The sequence below is a fragment of the Hypanus sabinus genome, chromosome 24, assembly GCF_030144855.1.
Source record: "Hypanus sabinus isolate sHypSab1 chromosome 24, sHypSab1.hap1, whole genome shotgun sequence".
In the NCBI taxonomy this organism is placed as follows: Eukaryota; Metazoa; Chordata; class Chondrichthyes; order Myliobatiformes; family Dasyatidae; genus Hypanus; species Hypanus sabinus.
The window spans coordinates 15,227,724-15,249,662 of NC_082729.1; the positions used below are offsets into that span (position 1 = coordinate 15,227,724).

The 21,939-nt window shown below is 46.1% G+C and overlaps 1 long non-coding RNA gene across 1 annotated transcript; it reads right to left on the reverse strand.

The window, feature by feature from the left end:
* Window positions 1-1,550: 1,550 nt before the first annotated feature.
* On the reverse strand, window positions 1,551-6,368 carry LOC132380495 (uncharacterized). Its single transcript, XR_009507793.1, has 3 exons — window positions 4,644-6,368; window positions 3,093-4,563; window positions 1,551-3,052 (listed from the first exon to the last, which is right to left on the reverse strand). It is a non-coding gene; the product is annotated as an uncharacterized LOC132380495 (long non-coding RNA).
* Between the last annotated feature and the right edge of the window lie 15,571 nt (window positions 6,369-21,939).

The window sequence follows — 21,939 nt, forward strand, 5'->3', positions numbered from 1 at the left end:
AGAAAAGTTAGATGGATCTCAGAGTAGGTTAAGTGGTTGACAAAACATTATGGGCCAACAAGCCTGTCCTGTTCTTCATTGTTCAATGTTCTATCAAGCTCAACCTCAACTCCATCCCAGTCTATCTCTACTGACTGCTACACTGTTGGTGTCTAGGGCAGCAATGAAGGTCCACCATCTCTGGTCTTCCTTCATCGTGTCACTAGCTCAGTTTTCACACTTCCAGATGGAAGCTCAGGAATACCGTCACACTCAGATGTAGAAGGATTCTTCATTGCTGTTTCCGTAACAGTTTTGGGTTTGACCAGTCAAAGTTGTTAGTCCTGAGCGGAACCCCTGAACCTGGAGGACCGGTGGACCACTCTTAGTCTGGCCTCTACCCTTTGACCTGCTTGGAATGGGTGACCCTACCAAGTGCCAAAAGCACGAAGCCCTGACTCCAGCCAACGTGGCTCTCTGGGTCACTGAGCACTACAAGCCCTACAACAAGGTTGTGGTCCTTTTGGTGGATCCCGGTCTCAGGGTTTGTTAGCTTCCTTCTTTAACCACTGACTGACCGCTTGTTTACGTGCCTGTGAACGGGGCCTAAAATGGACCGTTGGTGGATTCACACAGCAATAGCTGGAGAGCGTTCTGCCGGGCTGCGTCACCGTCTGGTATGTGGGGGGGGGGGGCGGGGGAGGGCGGTCGCTACCGCAAAGGATTGAAAGAAAATACAGAAAGTCGTCAACTCGGTCAGCTCCACCTTGGGCACCAGCCTCCACGGCATCCAGGACCTCCTCAAGGAGCAATGCCTCAGAAAGGCAACGTCCATCATTAAGGACCCCCACCACCCAGGACTTTCCCCCTTCTCACTGCTACTATCAGGGAGGAGGTACAGGAGCCTGAAGGCACACACAACGATTCAGGAACAGCTTCTTCCCCTCTGCCATCAGGGAGGAGGTACAGGAGCCTGAAGACACACTCTCAATGATTCAGGAACAGCTTCTTCCCCTCTGCCATCATGGAGGAGGTACAGGAGCCTGAAGACACACACTCAGCGATTCAGGAACAGCTTCTTCCCCTCTGCCATCAGGAAGGAGGTACAGGAGCCCGAAGACACACACTCAGCGATTCAGGAACAACTTCTTCCCCTCTGCCATCAGGGAGGAGGTACAGGAGCCTGAAGACACACACTCAGCGATTCAGGAACAGCTTCTTCCCCTCTGCCATCAGGGAGGAGGTACAGGAGCCTGAAGACACACACTCAACGATTCAGGAACAGCTTCTTCCCCTCTGCCATCAGATTTCTGAATGGACATGTACACCACCTCACTACCTTTTTTTACACTGTTTATATAATTTAACTATTTTATAAATATATAGATTATACATATTGAATTTAAAAAATATTTTATATATATCTATATCATATAATCTCTCTCTCTATATAGATATATATATATATATATATAATCCACGGTGTTTTACTTTTTTTCTATCATTATGTATTGCATTGTAATGCTGCTGCAAAGTCAACAGGTTTCACGACATATGCTGGAGATATTAAACCTGATTCAGATTCTGATTCTGGGCTCATCTGCCTGCTACCTGGATTGCTGCCACATCTGACGTGCTCTGAAAACGGTTAGCATCATCTCTGGGGACGAGGCAAGGGCAAACATTAGTCACAGTTTATTCTTGACTTCATTGTGACCCCAGGTAACTGCAGAACAGTGAATTTGATCAGGTCAGGTACACCTTCCATGCAGAGGAGGCGCTGTGGCGTCCAGGTAGAAATAAAACGCATGGGGTCACACCAGCATAAACAGGGCCTTCGGCCCACAGGGTCTGCAACGGCCTTCAACCACTCTCCTACACCAAGCCTCTGCTAATCCCATATCCCATTCTATAGATGTATATGTTCACACATGTACAGAAAGGTGCTGGAAAAAAGACCAGCAAATACCATAGAGGACCTGAGAGCAAGGAAACACCCAAGGTTCGATCGATTTAAGTGCCAGGCTGAATTGGAAAGGATGAGTACAGGCCTGAGCCCGAGAACGGGGAGGAACCCAAGGTTCAGGCGGTTTAAGTCAGAATCAGGTTTATTATCACCGGCATGCGTTGTGAAATTTGTTAACTTAGCAGCAGCAGTTCAATGCAACACATAATATAGAAGAAGAGGAAATAATAATAATAATGATAATAATAATAATAACAACAATAAATAAATAAGTCAACTACAGCGTACATATACTGAATAGATCAAAAATCATTCAATAAAAACCAAAATAATATATATTAAAAAAATGAGGTAGTGTTCACGGGTTCAATGTCCACTTAGGAATCGGATGGCAGAGGGGAAGTTCTAGAATTGCTGAGTGTGTGCCTTCAGGCTTCTGCACCTCCAACCTGATGGTAACAGTGAGAAGAGGGCATGTCCTGGGAGCTGGAGGTCCTTAATAATGGATGCTGCCGTTCTGAGACACAACTCCTCGAAGGTGGCAGCAGAACGCTCAATAGATACGATTTAAGTGCCAGGCCGGATCGGAGAGGTCAGGGTGTCGGGGTCGGAGGTGAGGGACAGGCCCGTTCAGCTTGTTGTCCGGAGGTTTACTCGACCCTGGGCAGATCTGAGGCCGTGGCCTGCAACTGACTGGCTCCTGAGTCAGTTGCAGTGATGACCGGCTTTTTGGCTGCGCACTCAGTTTTGTGAACTTCAGTTCTAAGTCTTATCTGCTAACATAACCTGTTTGCACGATCTTTTTATCCCCTCCACACACTGAGTGTTTGTCGGTCTTTTTGTTAATGGGCTCTATTGGGTTTCATTGTTGCACGATATACTGTTCTATATCGCGGGTGAATCACCAGTACATTGTTTTACTGTTCTATATCATGAGTGTATCACCTGTACTTTGTTTTATAGTTCTGTATCGCGGTCCGAATCACCTGTACTTTGTTTTACTGTTCTATATCGCGGGTGAATCACCTGCACTTTGTTTTACTGGTCTATATCATGGGCCGAATCACCTGTACTTTGCTTTACAGTTCTATATCGCGGGTGAATCACCTGTACTTTGTTTTACTGTTCTATTTTGCGGGAGAATCACATGTACTTTGTTTTACTGCTCTATATCAAGGGACGAATCACCTGCACTTTGTTTTACTGTTCTACACCGTGGGCCGAATCACCTGTACTTTGTTTTACTGTTCTTTCTCGTGGGTAAATCACCTGTACTTTATTTTACTTTTCTATATCATGGGCCGAATCACCTGTACTTTGTTTTACTGTTTTATATCGTGGGAGAATCACCTGTACTTTGTTTTACAGTTCTATATCGTGGGCCGAATCACCTGTACTTTGTTTTACTGTTCTATATCGTGAGCGAATCACCTGTACTTTGCTTTACTGTTGTATTTCATGGGAGAATCACCTGTACTTTATTTTACTGTTCTGTATCGTGGCCGCATCACCTGTACTTTATTTTACTGTTCTATATCATGGGCCAAATCACCTGTACTTTGTTTAACTGTTCTATATCGTGACGAATCACCTGTACTTTGTTTTACTGTTCTGTATCGTGGGCCGAATCATATATCATGGGCCAAATCACCTGTCCATTATTTTATTGTTCTATATAGTGTTCGAATCACCTGTACTTTGTTTTACTGTTCGATATCAATGGCCGAATCACCTGTACTTTGTTTTACTGTTCTTTATCATGGGCCGAATCACCTGTACTTTGTTTTACTGTTGTATATCGTGGGCTGAATCACCTGTACTTTGTTTTACTGTTCTATATCATGGGCCGAATCACCTGTCCTTTGTTTTACTGTTCTATATCGTGGGAGAATCACCTATACTTAGTTTTACTGTTCTACCTCTTGCGAGAATCACTTTACTTTGTTTTACTGTTCTATCTCATGGGTGAATCACCTGTAATTTCTTTTACTGTTCTATATCGTGGGCTGAATCACCTGTGCTTTGTTTTACTGTTCTATATCATGGGCGAATCACCTGTACTTTGTTTTACTGTTCTATATCGCGGGAGAATCACATGTACTTTGTTTTACTGTTCTTTATCATGGTCCGAATCACCTGTACTTTGTTTAAATGTTCTATATCGTGAGCGAATCACCTGTACTTTGTATTACTGTTCTATATCGTGGGAGAATCACCTGTACTTTGTTTTACTGTTTTATATCGTGGGAGAATCACCTGTACTTTGTTTAACTGTTCTATATCGTGTGCGAATCACCTGTACTTTGTTTTACTGTTTTATATCGTGGGAGAATCACCTGTACTTTGTTTAACTGTTCTATATCGTGTGCGAATCACCTGTACTTTGTTTAACTGTTCTATATCGTGGGAGAATCACCTGTATTTTGTTTTACTGTTCTATATCATGGGCCAAATCACCTGTACTTTGTTTTACTGTTCTATATCATGGGAGAATCACCTGTACTTTGTTTTACTGTTCTATATCGTGGGAGAATCACCTGTACTTTGTTTTACTGTTTTATATCGTGGGAGAATCACCTGTACTTTGTTTTACTGTTCTATATCGTGGGCCGAATCACCTGTACTTTGCTTTACTGTTGTATATCGTGGGAGAATCACCTGTATTTTATTTTACTGTTCTATATCGTGGGAGAATCACCTGTACTTTATTTTACTGTTCTATGTCATGCGCCAAATCACCTGTACTTTGTTTAACTGTTCTATATCATTGCGAATCACCTGTACTTTGTTTTAGTGTTCTGTATCGTGGGCCGAATCATATATCATGGGCCAAATCACCTGTCCATTATTTTATTGTTCTATATAGTGTTCGAATCACCTGTAATTTGTTTTACTGTTCTACACCGTGGGCCGAATCACCTATAGTTTGTTTTACTGTTCTATAACATGGGCTGAATTACCTGTACTTTGTTTTACTGTTCTATATTGTGAGAGAATCACCTGTACTTTGTTTTACTGTTCGATATCAATGGCCGAATCACCTGTCCTTTGTTTTACTGTTCTTTATCATGGGCCGAATCACCTGTACTTTGTTTTACTGTTCTATATGGTGGTGAATCACCTGTACTTTGTTTTACTGTTCTATATCGTGTGAGAATCACCTGTACTTTGTTTTACTGTTGTATATCATGGGCCGAATCACCTGTACTTTGTTTTACTGTTCTATATCGCGGGTGAATCACCTGTACTTTGTTTTACTGTTCTATATCATGGGCCGAATCACCTGTCCTTTGTTTTACTGTTCTATATCGTGGGAGAATCACATGTACTTTGTTTTACTGTTCTATCTCATGCGCCGAATCACCTGTACTTTGTTTTACTGTTCTTTATCATGGGCCGAATCACCTGTACTTTGTTTAACTGTTCTATATTGTGAGTGAATCACCTGTACTTTGTATTACTGTTCTATATCGTGTGCGAATCACCTGTACTTTGTTTTACTGTTCTATATCGTGGGAGTATCACCTGTACTTTGTTTTACTGTTCTATGTCGTGAGTTTTACGAACCCCGTAACTGGGTCACTTACCAGCAAAGATAGAGAGGTCCATTGAAGTCTTATGGTACTATTTTTAACAGTATTCATTGATAAAGGGGCACAAAAATAAGATCAATGCAAACATACAGATAATATATGTCGTCAATACTAAATCTAAAAGCACGGGTATAATAATAATCATTAAGAAATAGCTCTATCGTTGTCTAGGGGATAATTTATTGTCCGATGGAAATGTAAAAGTCACTGTTAGTTCATTCAAGCTGCAGAGTTTTGGGTTTGAGGAGAGACGGTTAATCTTCCCCAGTTCTTTGATGATTCCAATCCTTCGAGTCTTTTAGGAGTTTGTTTCCCCATTGTCAGCTAAAAGCCGTTTCTCCGTGTTAAGGGTACCAGTTTCCGGGGCAAAATGGAACCGAAAGCACGTGGCCTTTCCACCGGCTTCTGCTATTATGGGATCGCTAGCGTTTCTTCTGGTGCGTCTGAGGGGCTGCTCCCACAGACCTTCTTTTGTCCTGACTCACGGGCTCGCAGATGTCAATCAGGTTGGGGGTGATGCAATCCCTCCCTCATCCAGCCCACTTTGCCTGAGGGCTTCCACGTGGCACAGTATTGTAATACACAAGTTCGTCTTCAAGAGACAATGGCCGTGTTCCATAGCTTTATATCGCCAGGGAACGAAACATTCCGCATGTCTCTCTCTCTCTCATTTCCTGGGACTCCTGACTCAAATCAATAGTGATCTTGCGATTCTTACCAAGGAGGGGGCTACAGGCATAACATGAGCGAATCACCTGTACTTTGTTTTACTGTTCTATATCGCGGGAGAATCACCTGTACTTTGTTTTACTGTTCTATATCGCTGGAGAATCACCTGTACTTTGTTTTACTGTTCTATATCATGCGAGAATCACCTGTACTTTGCTTTACTGTTGTATATCGTGGGAGAATCACCTGTAATTTCTTTTACTGTTTTACATCGTGGGCCGAATCACCTGTACTTTGTTTTACGGTTCTATATCGTGAGCGAATCACCTGTACTTTGCTTTACTGTTGTATTTCGTGGGAGAATCACCTGTACTTTATTTTACTGTTCTGTATCATGGCCGCATCACCTGTACTTTATTTTACTGTTCTATATCATGGGAAAATCACCTGTACTTTGTTTTACTGTTCTATATCGTGGGCCGAATCACCTGTACTTTGTTTTACTGTTCTATATCGTGGGCAAATCACCTGTACTTTGTTATACTGTTCTATATCGCGGGTGAATCACCTGTACTTTGTGTTACTGTTCTATATCGCGGGAGAATCACATGTACTTTGATTTACTGTTTTATCTCATGGGCCGAATCACCTGTACTTTGTTTTACTGTTTTATATTGCGGGCGAATCACCTGTACTTTGTTTTACAGTTCTATATTGTGGGAGAATAACCTGTACTTTGTTTTACTGTTCTATATTGCAGGCGAATCACCTGTACTTTGTTTTACAGTTCTATATCGTGGGAGAATAACCTGTACTTTGTTTTAGTGTTCTATATCATGGGCGAATCACCTGTACATTGTTTTACTGTTCCATATCGAGGCATGACCTGTAGCTCAAAGTTCCGATATTCTGAGCCCTGCACCACCAATGTCGCTACACAACCCACCCGGATGTCTGTGGAATGCGACCCAGAAGCCAAGGTGACCCTCTGGCTTACCGGCCGTGTCATGAGTCCGCAGCGTTGCACTGTGTCTGGGTCAATAAAACTCTCAGTGCTGCCTGTGTCAAACAGGCAGCTAGTCCTGTGCCCCTGCACCAGGATGCCCATCATTGACCTTGCAAGCTGGTGTGGGGCGCTTTGGTCGAGGGTTACGGAAGCCAGAGTTGAGCCGTCTTGGTGCCCAGTAAGCACCGGTGTGTAGGAGGCGGGGCATGTTGATGCCGACAAAGATGGCCGCCCACATCCGTGCATGCAAGATGGCGGCCCCTATGTCTCACACGGGTAGCGGGCGGGGCATGTTGATGCTGACAAAGATGGCCGCCCCCATCCGGGCATGCAAGATGGCGGCCCCCATTCCTCACACGGGTAGGGGGCGGGGCATGTTGACACTGACAAAGATGGCCGCCCACATCCGTGCATGCAAGATGGCGGCCCCTATGTCTCACACGGGTAGCGGGCGGGGCATGTTGATGCTGACAAAGATGGCCGCCCCCATCCGGGCATGCAAGATGGCGGCCCCCATTCCTCACACGGGTAGGGGGCGGGGCATGTTGACACTGACAAAGATGGCCGCCCACATCCGTGCACGCAAGATGGCGGCCCCCATGCCTCACACGTAGCGCTGCCCGACCCCGCTCGTGGTTTAGACTTATAGACCTTGGCAAAATGGCCCTTCTTCCCGCAACTGGAGCAGGTCGCTTCCAGCTCTTCACTCTGTTCGGATATCCCTGCTATATCCACAGTGATAGAGGGTCCTCCTTTATGAGTGAAGAGCTGCGCCGGTACCTGCTAGCTAGGGGCATTGCTACTAGTCGGACCACGAGTTATAATCCCCGGGGAAATGGACGGGTGAGGAGTGAGAATGCCACAGTGTGGAAGGCCACTCTTTTAGCCTTTAAGTCAAAAGAGTTGCCGGTCTCTCGATGGCAGAAGATCCTCCCTGAGGCACTCCACACTATCCGCTCCCTGTTATGGTCGTCCACCAATGCCACCCCTCACGAGCGCCTATTCTCTTTTCCCAGGAAGTCTGTCACTGTACCGGTTTGCCTGTTGTCCCCAGGGCCAGTGCTGCTCCGGAAACATGTGAGGAGCAATAAATACTCCCCGCTGGTCGAGAGGGTTCACCTTCTACATGCGAACCCCCAGTATGCTTACGTGGTCTTACCTGATGGGAGGGAGGACGTGGTCTCCGTCCGCGACCTGGCGCCCGCAGGAGCAGCAGACCACTACCCCAAACACTCTCCGGTAACTATGAACCCTGTACCCGAGGTGACACCGCGCACACCAGGCCCTACACAGACTCCTCACGACACTCATATACCGGGCGTCTCGTACGCGTATATACCAGGTGCCTCGCACATGCGTGAGGGATCACTGACGCCTAGTGGGCTGACACCTCCAGTTAGGCTGGAACCAGTACAACCACCGTCTCCAGTGCAATCACCACCGGCACCAGTGCAATCACAGCCGATGCTACGTAGATCGCAGCGGCAGATTCGACCACCTGATAGACTTAACCTGTAAATATACTTGTAAGAAACTTCACCACATGGGGACTGTCTTTTAAAACAAGGGGGGGGGGTGAATGTGGTGAACTACATATACCTGTCTGGACACGCCCCCTGCTGACTGCTCCTGTGGCTCCTCCCATAGACCCCTGTATAAAGGCGATTGAGGCCTGAGCCCGGCCTCTCAGTCTTCAGGACATAGTATGGTGGTCAACCACTGCTTGTTCCTTCTTCCAGTCAATAAAAGCCGATATCTCGCCTTTACGTCTCAGAGAGAGTTATTGATGGTGCATCAAGTACAGCATAGTACAGGCCCTTCGGCCCACAATTTTGTGCCAACCATTAAACCCTGCCTCCAATATAACCCCCCACCTTAAATTCCTCCATATACCTGTCTAGTAGTCTGTTAAACTTCACTAGTGTATCTGCCTCCACCACTGACTCAGACAGTGCATTCCACATACCAACCACTCTCTGAGTAAAAAACCTTCCTCTAATATCCCCCTTGAACTTTCCACCCTTTACATTAAAGCCATGTCCTCTTGTATTGAGCAGTGGTGCCCCGGGGAAGAGGCGCTGGCTGTCCTCTGTTAATATCTTGTACACCTTTATCATGTCTCCTCTCATCCTCCTTCTCTCCAGAGAGTAAAGCCCTAGCTCCCTTAATCTCTGATCATAATGCATACTCTCTAAGCCAGGCAGCACCCTGGTAAATCTCCTCTGTGCCCTTTCCAATGCTTCCACATCCACACTTCCCATCGACCTGGGTCCTCACTATCAGTTCTGCACCAACAGACAGCAATTAAACCCACAGAACTCCACATAAGCAAACAGCACAAAGTTTGCCAGGTCTAATTTAAATGGCTCCCACTTTGATCACTCCTTTGCTCTGCATTAGTTGACATTATTCGAGCAGTGGACGAATCAGCCCTCTTGTGTTTTTTGATCTCACCATTTAAGATCCAGTGTCACACGCAACCCTGCCATTTTGATATGGCCCACGCCTTCATTAACCAGGTCCACCATTTGGGATTAGCCTTCTTGTTCACTTCCTTTATTTATTCATTCAATCTTTCTATCTATCTATTTATTTAAAAACACAAACTCAAGGAAATCTGCAGATGCTGGAAATTCAAGCAACACACACAAGATGCTGGTGGAACGCAGCAGGTCAGGCAGCATCTATAGGGAGAAGCACAGTCGACGTTTTGGGCCGAGACCCTTCGTCAGGACTAACTGAAAGAAGAGATAGTAAGAGATTTGAAAGTGGGAGGAGGAGGGGGAGACCTGAAATGATAGGAGAAGACCAGAGGGGGAGGGATGAAGCTAAGAGCTGGAAAAGTTGATTGGCAAAAGGGATACAGAGCTGGAGAAGGGAAAGGATCATGGGACGGGAGGCCTAGGGAGAAAGAAAGTGGGAGGGGAGCACCAGAGGGAGATGGAGAGCAGGCAAGGAGTGATTGGGAGAGGGACAGAGAGAGGAAAAAAAGGGGGGCCAAATGGATGGATGGATAAATAAATAAAAAAATAAAAAAATCCATACATACACACATACATACATAAACAGATAAAGTTTGGGGTGAGAAGGGGAGGAGGGACATTATCGGAAGTTAGGGAAGTCAATGTTCATGCCGCTACCCAGCCGGTATATAAGGTGTTGTTCCTCCAACCTGAGTGTGGCTTCATCTTGACAATACAGGAGGCCATGGATGGACATATCAGAATGGGAATGGGACATGGAGTTAAAATGTGTGGCCACTGGGAGATCCTGCTGATTGTGTTGGGCAGCCCACAAGTGTCAACATAGCGGTGTTACAAGTCATTAACCCTAACTTTGTGTCTTTTGGACTGTGGGAGGAAACTGGAGCACCCGGAGGAAACCCACATGGTTATGGGAGAACGTTCAAGCTCCTTACAGACAGTGGCGGGAATTGAACCCAGATCTATTTTTAATTAAACTATTTAATCTACATAAATACTTGCTGCAACTGATTTTTTTCTCAATATTATCATGCATTGTACTGCTGCGGCTAAGTTAACGGATTTCACGGCATGTGCCGATGCTGTTAAACCTGATTCTATCGGGCCAGCCAGCGCTGTAAAGCGTGGCGCTAAATGCTCCACTTCTGTGGAGTACAGACACGGGTGGCAACGGCAGGTTGAAATGGTGCCCTAAAAGTGGCACCCTGGGAGCTGGAGTGAGCTTGTGTTAGCTCTCAACGGTACCAAGTGCAAACCCTCTGGGGCACCGTGCGCTGGTGCTGTTCTGAGAAAGGAACTCAAAGGTTCAAAAGTTCATTTATTATCAAAGTATGTGTGCGATATACAACTCTGAGATTTGTCTTCTCCAGACAGCCAGGAGGCGAAGAAAACCGTGGAAGCCGTCGAAGGGGAGAAGCAAGTACTCGTAAACCTCAAACCCCAAACCCCCAACCCCCTCCCTGTCACACAAAAATAACGTATCGCCCATGGGGGGAAAACAGCAACAAGAACGTCAAACCCCAAACCCGTCCCCCCGATGTGCCAATCGGCAACAAGAAATGGGCAAACCCACAGAATACAAACAAGACCATTGAACTGAAAGAGGCAAAATTGAACTACAGTCCAACCTATAAATCTCTGAATTCCAATAACATCTCCCACGGCGTTGAGGAAATCGAACACAACGGCCTTCCAAGAAGAGTGACTGCTCGACCACTCCATCCTCCTCCACATCTGCCTCGACGTTTCAATCTTCCTTTAATCGGAAATGAAGTAGTAATCGCAGGAAAGTTGTCGAACCAGCGTCTGAGTCACGGGAACTTGGTTTCAGCTGAGATGAGGATGAGTGATATTTGGCTTTGCTTCAATGGTTATCAGCACTGGGATTCCCCTCACCTCATGCACAAGCCTCCAGGAACTTATTTGCTAGATATCGATGGCTATAATTAAACTGCACTGATGCAGTTACTGATTAGCAGGCAAGTCTTTTGGTGTGCGTGTGTGCGTGTGCATTTGCGCGCGCGTATATGGAAGACAAGCAAATTAGACCTCAATCTTTATGGATGTGATGGGTCCAAATGATCTAAACCATATATGATCCTATAAACGCAATCAATCAGGATTATTACAGTCAGGTCTATTAAGGTTAGGTGAAAGATTAGGGGTTCTAATCCTATCTGATTTACGTGCATTTCATTTTTTAGTCCCTAGGTAACAACAATTATTTCCTTTATATATCAACTTCAACGTCCCAAAATCTGCTGCTGAGCCAGCCCCAAAGCAAGAGGCTAAGGGGCATCTTGGAGGAGGAAAGAGCAGCAATGGGGCAGCACGTTTTCAGGAGGGAATTCCAATGATTCGGGGTTCGGCAATGAAAGCCAGGATGCCCATGGGATATGCAAGCCATCAGGAAGAAAGTACAAGAGCCTCGGGCCCCACAGAGCGGAAGGGCAATGAGAAGCCAGATTAAGTAGAGGGAGAGGAAGGAGCACAAGATGGCAGGTGATAGGAGGGACCAGTTGTGGAGGATGAAGCAAGAATCAGGAAAGGGGTAGGTAGAAGAAGAAAAGGGCTTCCAGTAATTATTCTACCCTCCCCCTTCTCTCTTTTTCCTTTCTGTTTACCCTCTCACACCTGCCCATCACCTCCCTCCGTTTCCCCTCATCCTTCAATTTCTTCCACTGGCCTCTCCAAAAACATTCTTTCTCCTTCAGCCGATTACCTCTGCCCTCTTTTGGATGGGTAGGTAGATGGGAGGGGCTATGGTCAGGTGCAGGTCGATGGGACTGGGCAGTTTAAATGGCTCAGCACAGACTAGGTGGGCTGAAGGGTGTGTTCCTGTCCTGTATTTTTCTAAACTCTACCTATACCCAGCCAGCTTCTTACTTCAGCATTTTGTGTGAGTGTGAAAGACAAGTTTTTTTCACTGTAACTCGGTACATGTGACAGCATAAGCCAACTCCAGTATGCGCAGACAGACAGCTGCAGGACTCCCGCAGGCGAGGGCTGGGTCCCTTTCCTATGAACGGGCTCGTCTCCTGAACGTTGGGAATTTGGCTGCGCAATGAATTCCCACGCCTGCAGTCCCACAGCGGCCGGGAAATCGATCCCTCCAGTCTCCCAGATCCTCACCCGTGTTCACAGAGAGTGCAGAAGGCAGGCGTCACTCGAGAGGGAGGGAGCCCTGACATGCCCAGGCCCGGAGAGTGTCTGAAGATGAAGGTTCACAATTCAATCTTCAAAGTAAATTTATTATCAGAGTATGCACTGTGCGAGGGGTGACTGATAAGTTTGTGGCCTAAGGTAGAAGGAGTCAATTTTAGAAAACAAAGCACATTTATTTTTCAACATAGTCCCCTCCGACATTTACGCACTTAGTCTAGCGGTAGTGGAGCATACGGATCTCGGACCTCCAGAAAGCGTCCACAGCAGGGGTGATTGATAAGTTTGTGGCCTATGGTAGAAGGAGATGAGTTATACAGCTCTCGTTACCTGCACGTGCAGATCAACTCTGTGAGTGATTATGCAGAAAGTTTGAAGTTAGTAACTCACCCCCCCCCCCCCCCACGGAGCACTTGAGCATGCAGCAAAGCATCAATAAAGACCCAGACTTGCCGTGCTCCAAAGACTACTCGTTCACCCGCAGGTGCTCTCTCTTTGGGAGAAATCGTCTCTTTATGGATTCCGCAGTCCGTTGAATTCCCGGATCGCCAGCCAGCTGGGAAGGCTGACCCCACTCCAATGCTCTGGGGTGCACAGTGGCAGGGGCAAACAGCCGGCTGTTGGGCCCCACACCCAGGCCGGGATCTGACTGTTGGGCAGCCCACGCCTCTGCCTCTGTACACCAACTCACCGGAGCAGCTATGCCCGAGTGAGAAGCGATGGGATCTGGATTGTCCTCAGAGAGGGTGGACTGGTGGGAGACAGCATCGGTGTTCTTGCTGCCAGGATGGTAGGTGAGGTGAAAAGGAGGGCCCAATGGGCTTGACCTCTTGAAGGTAGGATATAGAGGGATCAGAAGTGGAGAGAGTGAGCAGCTTCAAGTCCCTGGGTGTCAGGATCTCTGAGGATCTAACCTGGTCCCAACATATCAATGCAGTCATAAAGAAGGCAAGACAGTGGCTATACTTTATTAGGAGTTTGAAGAGATTTGGTATGTCAACAAATATACTCAAAAACTTCTATAGTTGCACCGTGGAGAGTGTTCTGACAGGCTGCATCACTGTCTGGTGTGGAGGGGCTACTGCACAGGACTGAAAGAAGCTGCAGAAGGTTGTAAATCTAGTCAGCTCCATCTTGGGCACTAGCCTACAAAGTACCCAGGACATCTTCAGGGAGCGGTGTCTCAGAAAGGCAACGTCCATTATTAAAGATCTCCAGCACCCAGGGCATGCCCTTTTCTCACTGTGACCATCAGGGAGGAGGTACAGGAGCCTGAAGGCCCACACTCAGCGATTCAGGAACAGCTTCTTCCCCTCTGCCATCAGGGAGGAGGTACAGGAGCCTGAAGGCACACAGCGATTCAGGAACAGCTTCTTCCCCTCTGCCATCAGGGAGGAGGTACAGGAGCCTGAAGACACACACTCAGCGATTCAGGAACAGCTTCTTCCTCTCTGCCATCCGATTCCTGAATGGACATTGAAGCTTTGGGCACTACCTCACTTTTTTTAATATACAGTATTTCTGTTTTTGCATTTTTTTTTAGTAATCTGTTCAATATACATAATTGATTTACCTGTTTATTTATTATGTCTTATGTATTACTTTTGTTTTCTCTCTCTGCTAGATTATGTATTGCATAGAACTGCTGCTGCTAAGATAAAATTTCACATCACATGCCAGTGATAATAAACCTGATTCTGATACCTTGTGATCTGTTGGTACCAGAAAGGGGTTCTCTGCCCCCTCCAGCCTGTGTTGCCCTGCCTCCAGGGTCTTGTCAACAGCCAGAAGTCCTCTGTTCCCGACACCATAGTTACCCTCTGCAGGAATCGAGCGATGAGAAGGGAAAGCACAGGGGTACCGTCGAGTATCTGCGGAGAGTGACGGCAGAGTCCAGCCCCAGTGCTGACATCTGATGCATCAACCTGGACGATGAGTGGACCGTTGGGTATGGATACCGCAGCCCTGGGGCAGTGGTGATGCATCACCTTAGTTCAGAGAATGCTTGGTCTCCCTCACTTGTCCATTGGATTCCCACAGAGGTCGTCTCAGCGAGGGTATTTATGGAAGCAACGGTGGAGCTGAAGACTCAATTGAAGTGGAAATAACACCCCCCCCCCCCACCACGAAGCACCTATTCTGTTTGACTGAAGATGATTTCGGCCACTCTGTGACTACCTGAACTTACCATGGGTCCATTTGAACACTGGGAGCCCGAGCAGCCCAAGATGGCTCTTGGTGCTCACTCTTCTCCGGCTTGGCGTAACAGTTGTTCTTGAGGAGCTGCCTGAGGACCCTCCAGACATGCCGGACGTGTTTCTGGTGAGGTAAGAACACTGTTCAAATACACAATGACGAACTGATACGACGTGTCCTCAGCACATCGTTGACCAGGGCCTGAAAAAACAGCAGGGACGCAGTCCAGGAGAGGCATCGTGAGGTACTCATAGTGGCCAGTGGAGGTGTTGAATGGCGTCCGTTACTCGTCCCCTTCTCCGATATGATGGGATCACAGAGACATGGATCCAGGGTGACCAAGGATGGGAGCTCAACATCCAGGGATATTCAATATTCAGGAGGGATAGACAGGAAAGAAAAGGAGGTGGGGTAGCATTGCTGGTTAGAAAGGAGATTAACACAATAGAAAGGAAGGACATTAGCCTGGATTATGTGGAATCAATATGGGTAGAGCTGCATAACACTAAGGGGCAGAAAACACTGGTGGGAGTTGTGTACGAGCCACCTAACAGTAGTAGTGAGATTGGGGATGGCATTAAACAGGAAATTAGAAATGCGTGCAGTAAAGGAACAGCAGTTATAATGGGTGACTTCAATCTACATATAGATTGGGTGAACCAAATTGGTAAGGGTGCTGAGGAAGAGGATTTCTTGGAATGTATGCGGGATGGGTTTTCTGAACCAACATGTCGAGGAACCAACTAGAGAGCAGGCCATTCTCGATTGGGTATTGAGCAATGAGGAAGGGTTAGTTAGCAATCTTGTCGTGCGAGGCCCCTTGGGTAAGAGTGACCATAATATGGTGGAATTCTTCATTAAGGTGGAGAGTGACATAGTTAATTCAGAAACAAAGGTTCTGAACTTAAAGAAGGGTAACTTTGAAGGTATGAGACATGAATTAGCTAAGATAGACTGGCAAATGATACTTAAAGGGTTGACGGTGGATATGCAATGGCAAGCATTTAAAGATCATATGGATGAACTACAACAATTGTTCATCCCAGTTTGGCAAAAGAATAAACCAGGGAAGGTAGTGCACCCATGGCTGACAAGGGAAATTAGGGATAGTATCAAGTCCAAAGAAGAAACATATAAATTAGCAAAAAAAAGTGGCACACCTGAGGACTGGGAGAAATTCAGAGACCAGCAGAGGAGGACAAAGGACTTAATTAGGAAAGGGAAAAAAGATTATCAGAAAAAGCTGGCAGGGAACATTAAAACTGACTGTAAAAGCTTTTATAGATATGTGAAAAGAAAAAAGATTGGTCAAGACAAATGTAGGTCCTTTACAGTCAGAAACAGGTGAATTGATCATAGGGAACAAAGACATGGCAGACCAATTGAATAACTACTTTGGTTCTGTCTTCACTAAGGAGGACATAAATAATCTTCCGGAAATAGTAAGGGATCGAGGGTCTAGTGAGATGGAGGAACTGATGGAAATACATGTTAGTAGTGTTACGAATGTGAAGCAACTCTGAGTGGCCGAAGGGTACAAAGTCGCCCCCTCCTTTTCGAGAATCGCAAGATCACTATTAATTCGGGTCTGGGACCCAGGAAATGAGAGAGAGAGACACTCAGAATACACAAGGTTTGGAATGTGTCCTGACCTCAGTGGAACGGAACCACTGATAACGGCCATTGTCTCCTGGAGACGGAATTGTGTATTGAGTACTGTACTATTCATTGAAGCCCCTCGGGGACGACCAGAGTGGTCTGGTTGAGGGATTGCATCATCCCAACCTGATTGACATCTGAGACCCTGTGAGTGAGAATAAAAGAGGGGTCTGGGGAACAACCCCTTTAGACGCATCAGGAGAAATGCTAGAAATCCCGTGACAGCGTTTGATAGCGAAAGCCGGTGGGGACTTGTGTGCGTCCTCCCTTGCCTGGGTGGCGGGCTTATCACAGAAGAACGGTTTAGCTAAAGGAGAGGCCACAAGTGAACGGCCACGACAACGAGACTCCTGACGGATCGAAATCATAAAGGAAAGCCGGCAAGTTTTTCTCCTAATCTCTCTCCAACAATTGCAACACAGCGGTCCCCAATGGCTGCAGCCTGTATGAACTGAATGAACTATGTATTTCCATCGGACAATACATTATTCCCTAGACAACGATAGAGCTTATTTCTTATTGATTATTATTATACCCGCACTTTTAGATTTAGTATTGACGACATATATTATCTGTATATTTGCATTGATATTATTTTTGTGTATTTTTACTAAAAAATACTGTTAAAAATAGTATCATCAGACTTCAACGGACGTCTCCATCTTTGCTGGTTAGTGACCCAGTTACGGGGTTCGTAACAGTAGGGAAGTGGTGTTAGGTAAATTGAAGGGATTAAAGGCAGATAAATCCCCAGGGCCAGATGGTCTGCATCCCAGAGTGCTTAAGGAAGTAGCCCAAGAAATAGTGGATGCATTAGTGATAATTTTTCAAAACTCCTTAGATTCTGGATTAGTTCCTGAGGATTGGAGGGTGGCTAATGTAACCTCACTTTTTAAAAAAGGAGGGAGAGAGAAACCGGGGAATTATAGACTGGTTAGTCTGACATCGGTGGTGGGGAAAATGCTGGAGTCGGTTATCAAATATGTGATAACAGCACATTTGGAAAGAGGTGAAATCATTGGACAAAGTCAGCATGGATTTGTGAAAGGAAAATCATGACTGACGAATCTTATAGAATTTTTTGAAGATGTAACTAGTAGAGTGGATAGAGGAGAGTCAGTGGATGTGGTATATTTAGATTTTCAAAAGGCTTTTGACAAGGTCCCACACAGGAGGTTAGTGTGCAAACTTAAAGCACATGGTATTGGAGGTATGGTATTGATGTGGATAGAGAATTGGTTGGCAGACAGGAAGCAAAGAGTGGGAGTAAACGGGACCTTTTCAGAATGGCAGGCAGTGACTAGTGGGGTACTGCAAGGCTCAGTGCTGGGATCCCAGTTGTTTACAATATATATTAATGATTTAGACGAGGGAATTAAATGCAGCATCTTCAAGTTTGCGGATGACGCAAAGCTGGGCAGTGGTGTTAACTGTGAGGAGGATGCTAAGAGGATGCAGGGTGACTTGGACAGGTTAGATGAGTGGGCAAATTCATGGCAGATGCAATTTAATGTGGATAAATGTGAGGTTATCCACTTTGGTTGCAAGAACAGGGAAACAGATTATTATCTGAACGGTGGCCGATTAGGAAAAGGGGAGGTGCAACGAGACCTGGGTATCATTGTACACCAGTCATTGAAGGTGGGCATGCAGGTACAGCAGGCGGTGAAAAAGGCAAATGGTATGTTGGCATTCATAGCAAAAGAATTTGGGTACAGGAGCAGGGAGGTTTTACTGCAGTTGTACAAGGCCTTGGTGAGACCGCACCTAGAGTATTGTGTGCAGTTTTGGTCCCCTAATCTGAGGAAAGACATTCTTGCCGTAGAGGGAGTACAGAGAAGGTTCACCAGATTGATTCCTGGGATGGCAGGACTTTCATATGAAGAAAGACTGGATCGACTAGGCTTATACTCACTGGAATTTAGAAGATTGAGTGGGCGATCTTATTGAAACATATAAAATTCTAAAGGGATTGGACAGGCCAGATGCAGGAAGATTGTTTCCGATGTTGGGGAAGTCCAGAACGAGGGGTCACAGTTTAAGGATAAAGGGGAAGCCTTTTAGGGCCGAGATGGGGATAAACTTCTTCACACAGAGAGTGGTGTATCTGTGGAATTCTCTGCCACAGGAAACAGTTGAGGCCAGTATTTAAGAGGATGTTAGATAGGGCCCTTGTGGCTAAAGGGATCAGGGGGTATGGAGAGAAAGCAGGTACAGGGTTCTGAGTTGGATGATCAGCCATGATCATACTGAATGGCGGTGCAGGCTCGAAGGGCCGAATGGCCGACTCCTGCACCTATTTTCTGTGTTTCTATGTTTCTATGAACCAAGCTTCCAAGCCAAGCTTTGCAAAGATCTGCCTTGGGGAATATGGCTGCTTCTCGGAGTTGTTGGAACTCCGTGACAAGGAGAAGAGGGTCGCGGTTCCTCCCTGTGATGTTGTTGAGGGGCTGATAGTCGACGCAGGGACGGAGCTTGCAAAATCCTTCTTTCTCACAAGTAAGAAGCCCGCCCCAGCTGGTGAGGTAACGGGCAGATAAACCCTAATTCCAATGCTTCCTTGATGAATTCTTCCATGGCCACAAAATTCAGGACCCGAGGGGGCAAAGAACCAGTCTCGGGAAGGGCTAAGAGGTCAACGGAGCAGTCGTATGACCAACGCCGTGTTCCTCTGCAATGCCCTGCAGAAATAATCCAGATTTGGCTTTGTGGAATTCTTTAACATTTTCTGGAATATTAGAAGGATGTTTTCCTGGAGAGGATGAGATCGAGAAGCCTTGGGGGACTCTCCCTCCTTTGTTATCTAGTCGACTCTGCTGGCTAGTTTATCATCGTGACTGCAGTGGAAGTTAAAACATTTCCCCGATTCACGGCCATTTGCTCTACAATGGCCACAAAATCAGGACAATAGACAATAGATAATAGGCGCAGGAGTAGGCCATTCGGCCCTTCGAGCCAGCACCACCATTCACTGTGATCATGGCTGATCATCCTCAATCAGTACCCCGTTCCTGCCCTCTCCCTGTATCCCTTGACTCCACTATCTTTAAGAGCTCTATCTAACTTTCTTGAAAGCATCCAGAGAATTGGCCTCTACTGCCTTCTGAGGCAGAGCATTCCATAGATCCACAGCTCTCTAGGTGAAGAAGTTTTTCCTCAACTCCATTCTGAATGGCCTACCCCTTATTCTTAAACTGTGGCCTCTGGTTCTGGTCTCCCCCAACATCGGGAACATGTTTCCTGCCTCATGCGTGTCCAATCCTTAATAATCTTATGTTTCAATCAGATTCCCTCTCTTAAATTCCAGTGTATACCAGAGTATTTACTGGGAATTTCCAGGGAATTTACCGGAACTCCTGGGAACCTCAGGGAATTTACTGGAACATGTTTGCAATGCCCCTCTCAGTTGACTCACACACACACACACACACACACACACACACCCCCCCCCCCCCCACTCCTCAAGCAGATCTAACCCCTCCATCTGCCCTTTGAACTTGAAGGGATAACCTCATAACTCAGCAACTTTAGGAAAAATCCCTTACAGGGGAAAGATAAAACAATCCATGAAATGCATTGAACAAATTCCCCCTAAGGTTCAAGTTCAAATTCCAAAGTAAATTTATTATCAAAGTAAATATATGTCATCCATTTACAACCCGGAGATTCATTTTGTGTTCCTGAACCTGGTGGTGCGAGTCCTGAGGCTCCTGTACCTTCTCCCTGATGGCAGTAGTGAGAAGAGAGCGTGGCCTGGATGGTGGGGATCTCTGATGATGGACGCTGCTTTCCCGCGACAACGCTCCGTGCAGATGTGCTCAATGGTGGGGCGGGCTTAACCTGTGACGGACTGGGCCGTATCCACTACTTTTGTAGGATTTTCCGTTCAACAGCATTGACGTTTCCATGCCAGGCCGTGATGCAACCAGTCAATATACTCTCCTTCACATCTATAGAAATCTGTCAAAGCTTTAGATGTCATGCCAAATCTTCTCAAACTTCTACGGAAATAGAGGTTCTGCCCTGCTTTCTTCATAGTTGCACTTAAGTGTTGGTCCCAGGAGTGATCCTCTGACACAGAAAAATTTAAAGTTGCTGACCCTCTCTACCTCTGCTTCCTGGACGAGGACGGGCTCATGGACCTCTGGTTTCCTCTTCCTGAAGTCGATAATCAGCTCCCTGGTCTTGCTGGCGCTGCGTGAGAGGTTGTCATTGTTCTCACAATCTACTGTGACGGTGAAGTCAGTTCTGCTTGTGCGATTCGGATTGGATGAATATTCCAGTGCATTTTCCACACTCACATTTTGGATCACTCTTTCAAAAGGGCAGGCACAGGCATCGTGGGTCAAATGGCCTTCTGAGCCAGGGAAGTTTAGGACTTCATGATTTGACTGAGTCATTAATAAGTTTCAATCATTTTCTTCAGCCAAGACCGCATATAAAATGGTGGATATTACAGCAAACACACACACGTTCCTGTCATTAAGAGATCCAGCTTAGCATTATCACTAATCTTCATTGTGATGTCACCTATGTTTCATGTAATTAGATTATTTCCAATTGGTCAGGAAGAAGTCAAAGTAAAAATTATTATCAGAGTACAAACATGCCGCCACATACAACCCTTTTTCCTGACGGCATACTTAGCAAATCTATAGAATAGTAAATGTAAGCAGGGTCGATGAACAACAAACTGTGCATTATGGCAAAACAGTAATGGCAGTAAATAATGAGAGCAAGGAATAACAAGATAAAGAGTCCGTAATGTGAGACAAATCGCAAACAAGAGAGAATCTGCAGGTGCTGGATGTCCCAGCAAGACATCACACATAAAATGCTGGAGGAACTCAGCAGGCCAGGCAGCATCTATGGAAAAGAGTAAACAGTCGATGGTCCTGCCGACTGCTGAGTCCCTCTGGTATCTTGTGTGTGTTCCTGAAACTGTGGGAACATCAGAAGCAGAGCGAGTGTGGTTGTCCCCTTTTGTTGAAGAGCCTGAGGGTTGAGGGGTAGTGACTGTTCTTGAACCTGGTGACGCAAGTCCCGAGACTCTTGTGCCTTCAACTTGGTGACATTAGCGAGAAAAGAGAACGGCCTGGGTGGTGAGGATCTCTGATGATGGAGGCTGCTTTTTAAGCAGTCTTCAGTTTTTGATATTTTAAAGCCAATTTACCTCATGAATCATTGTATATCAATGATAAAAGGTGTCCTGTAGTATACACAATA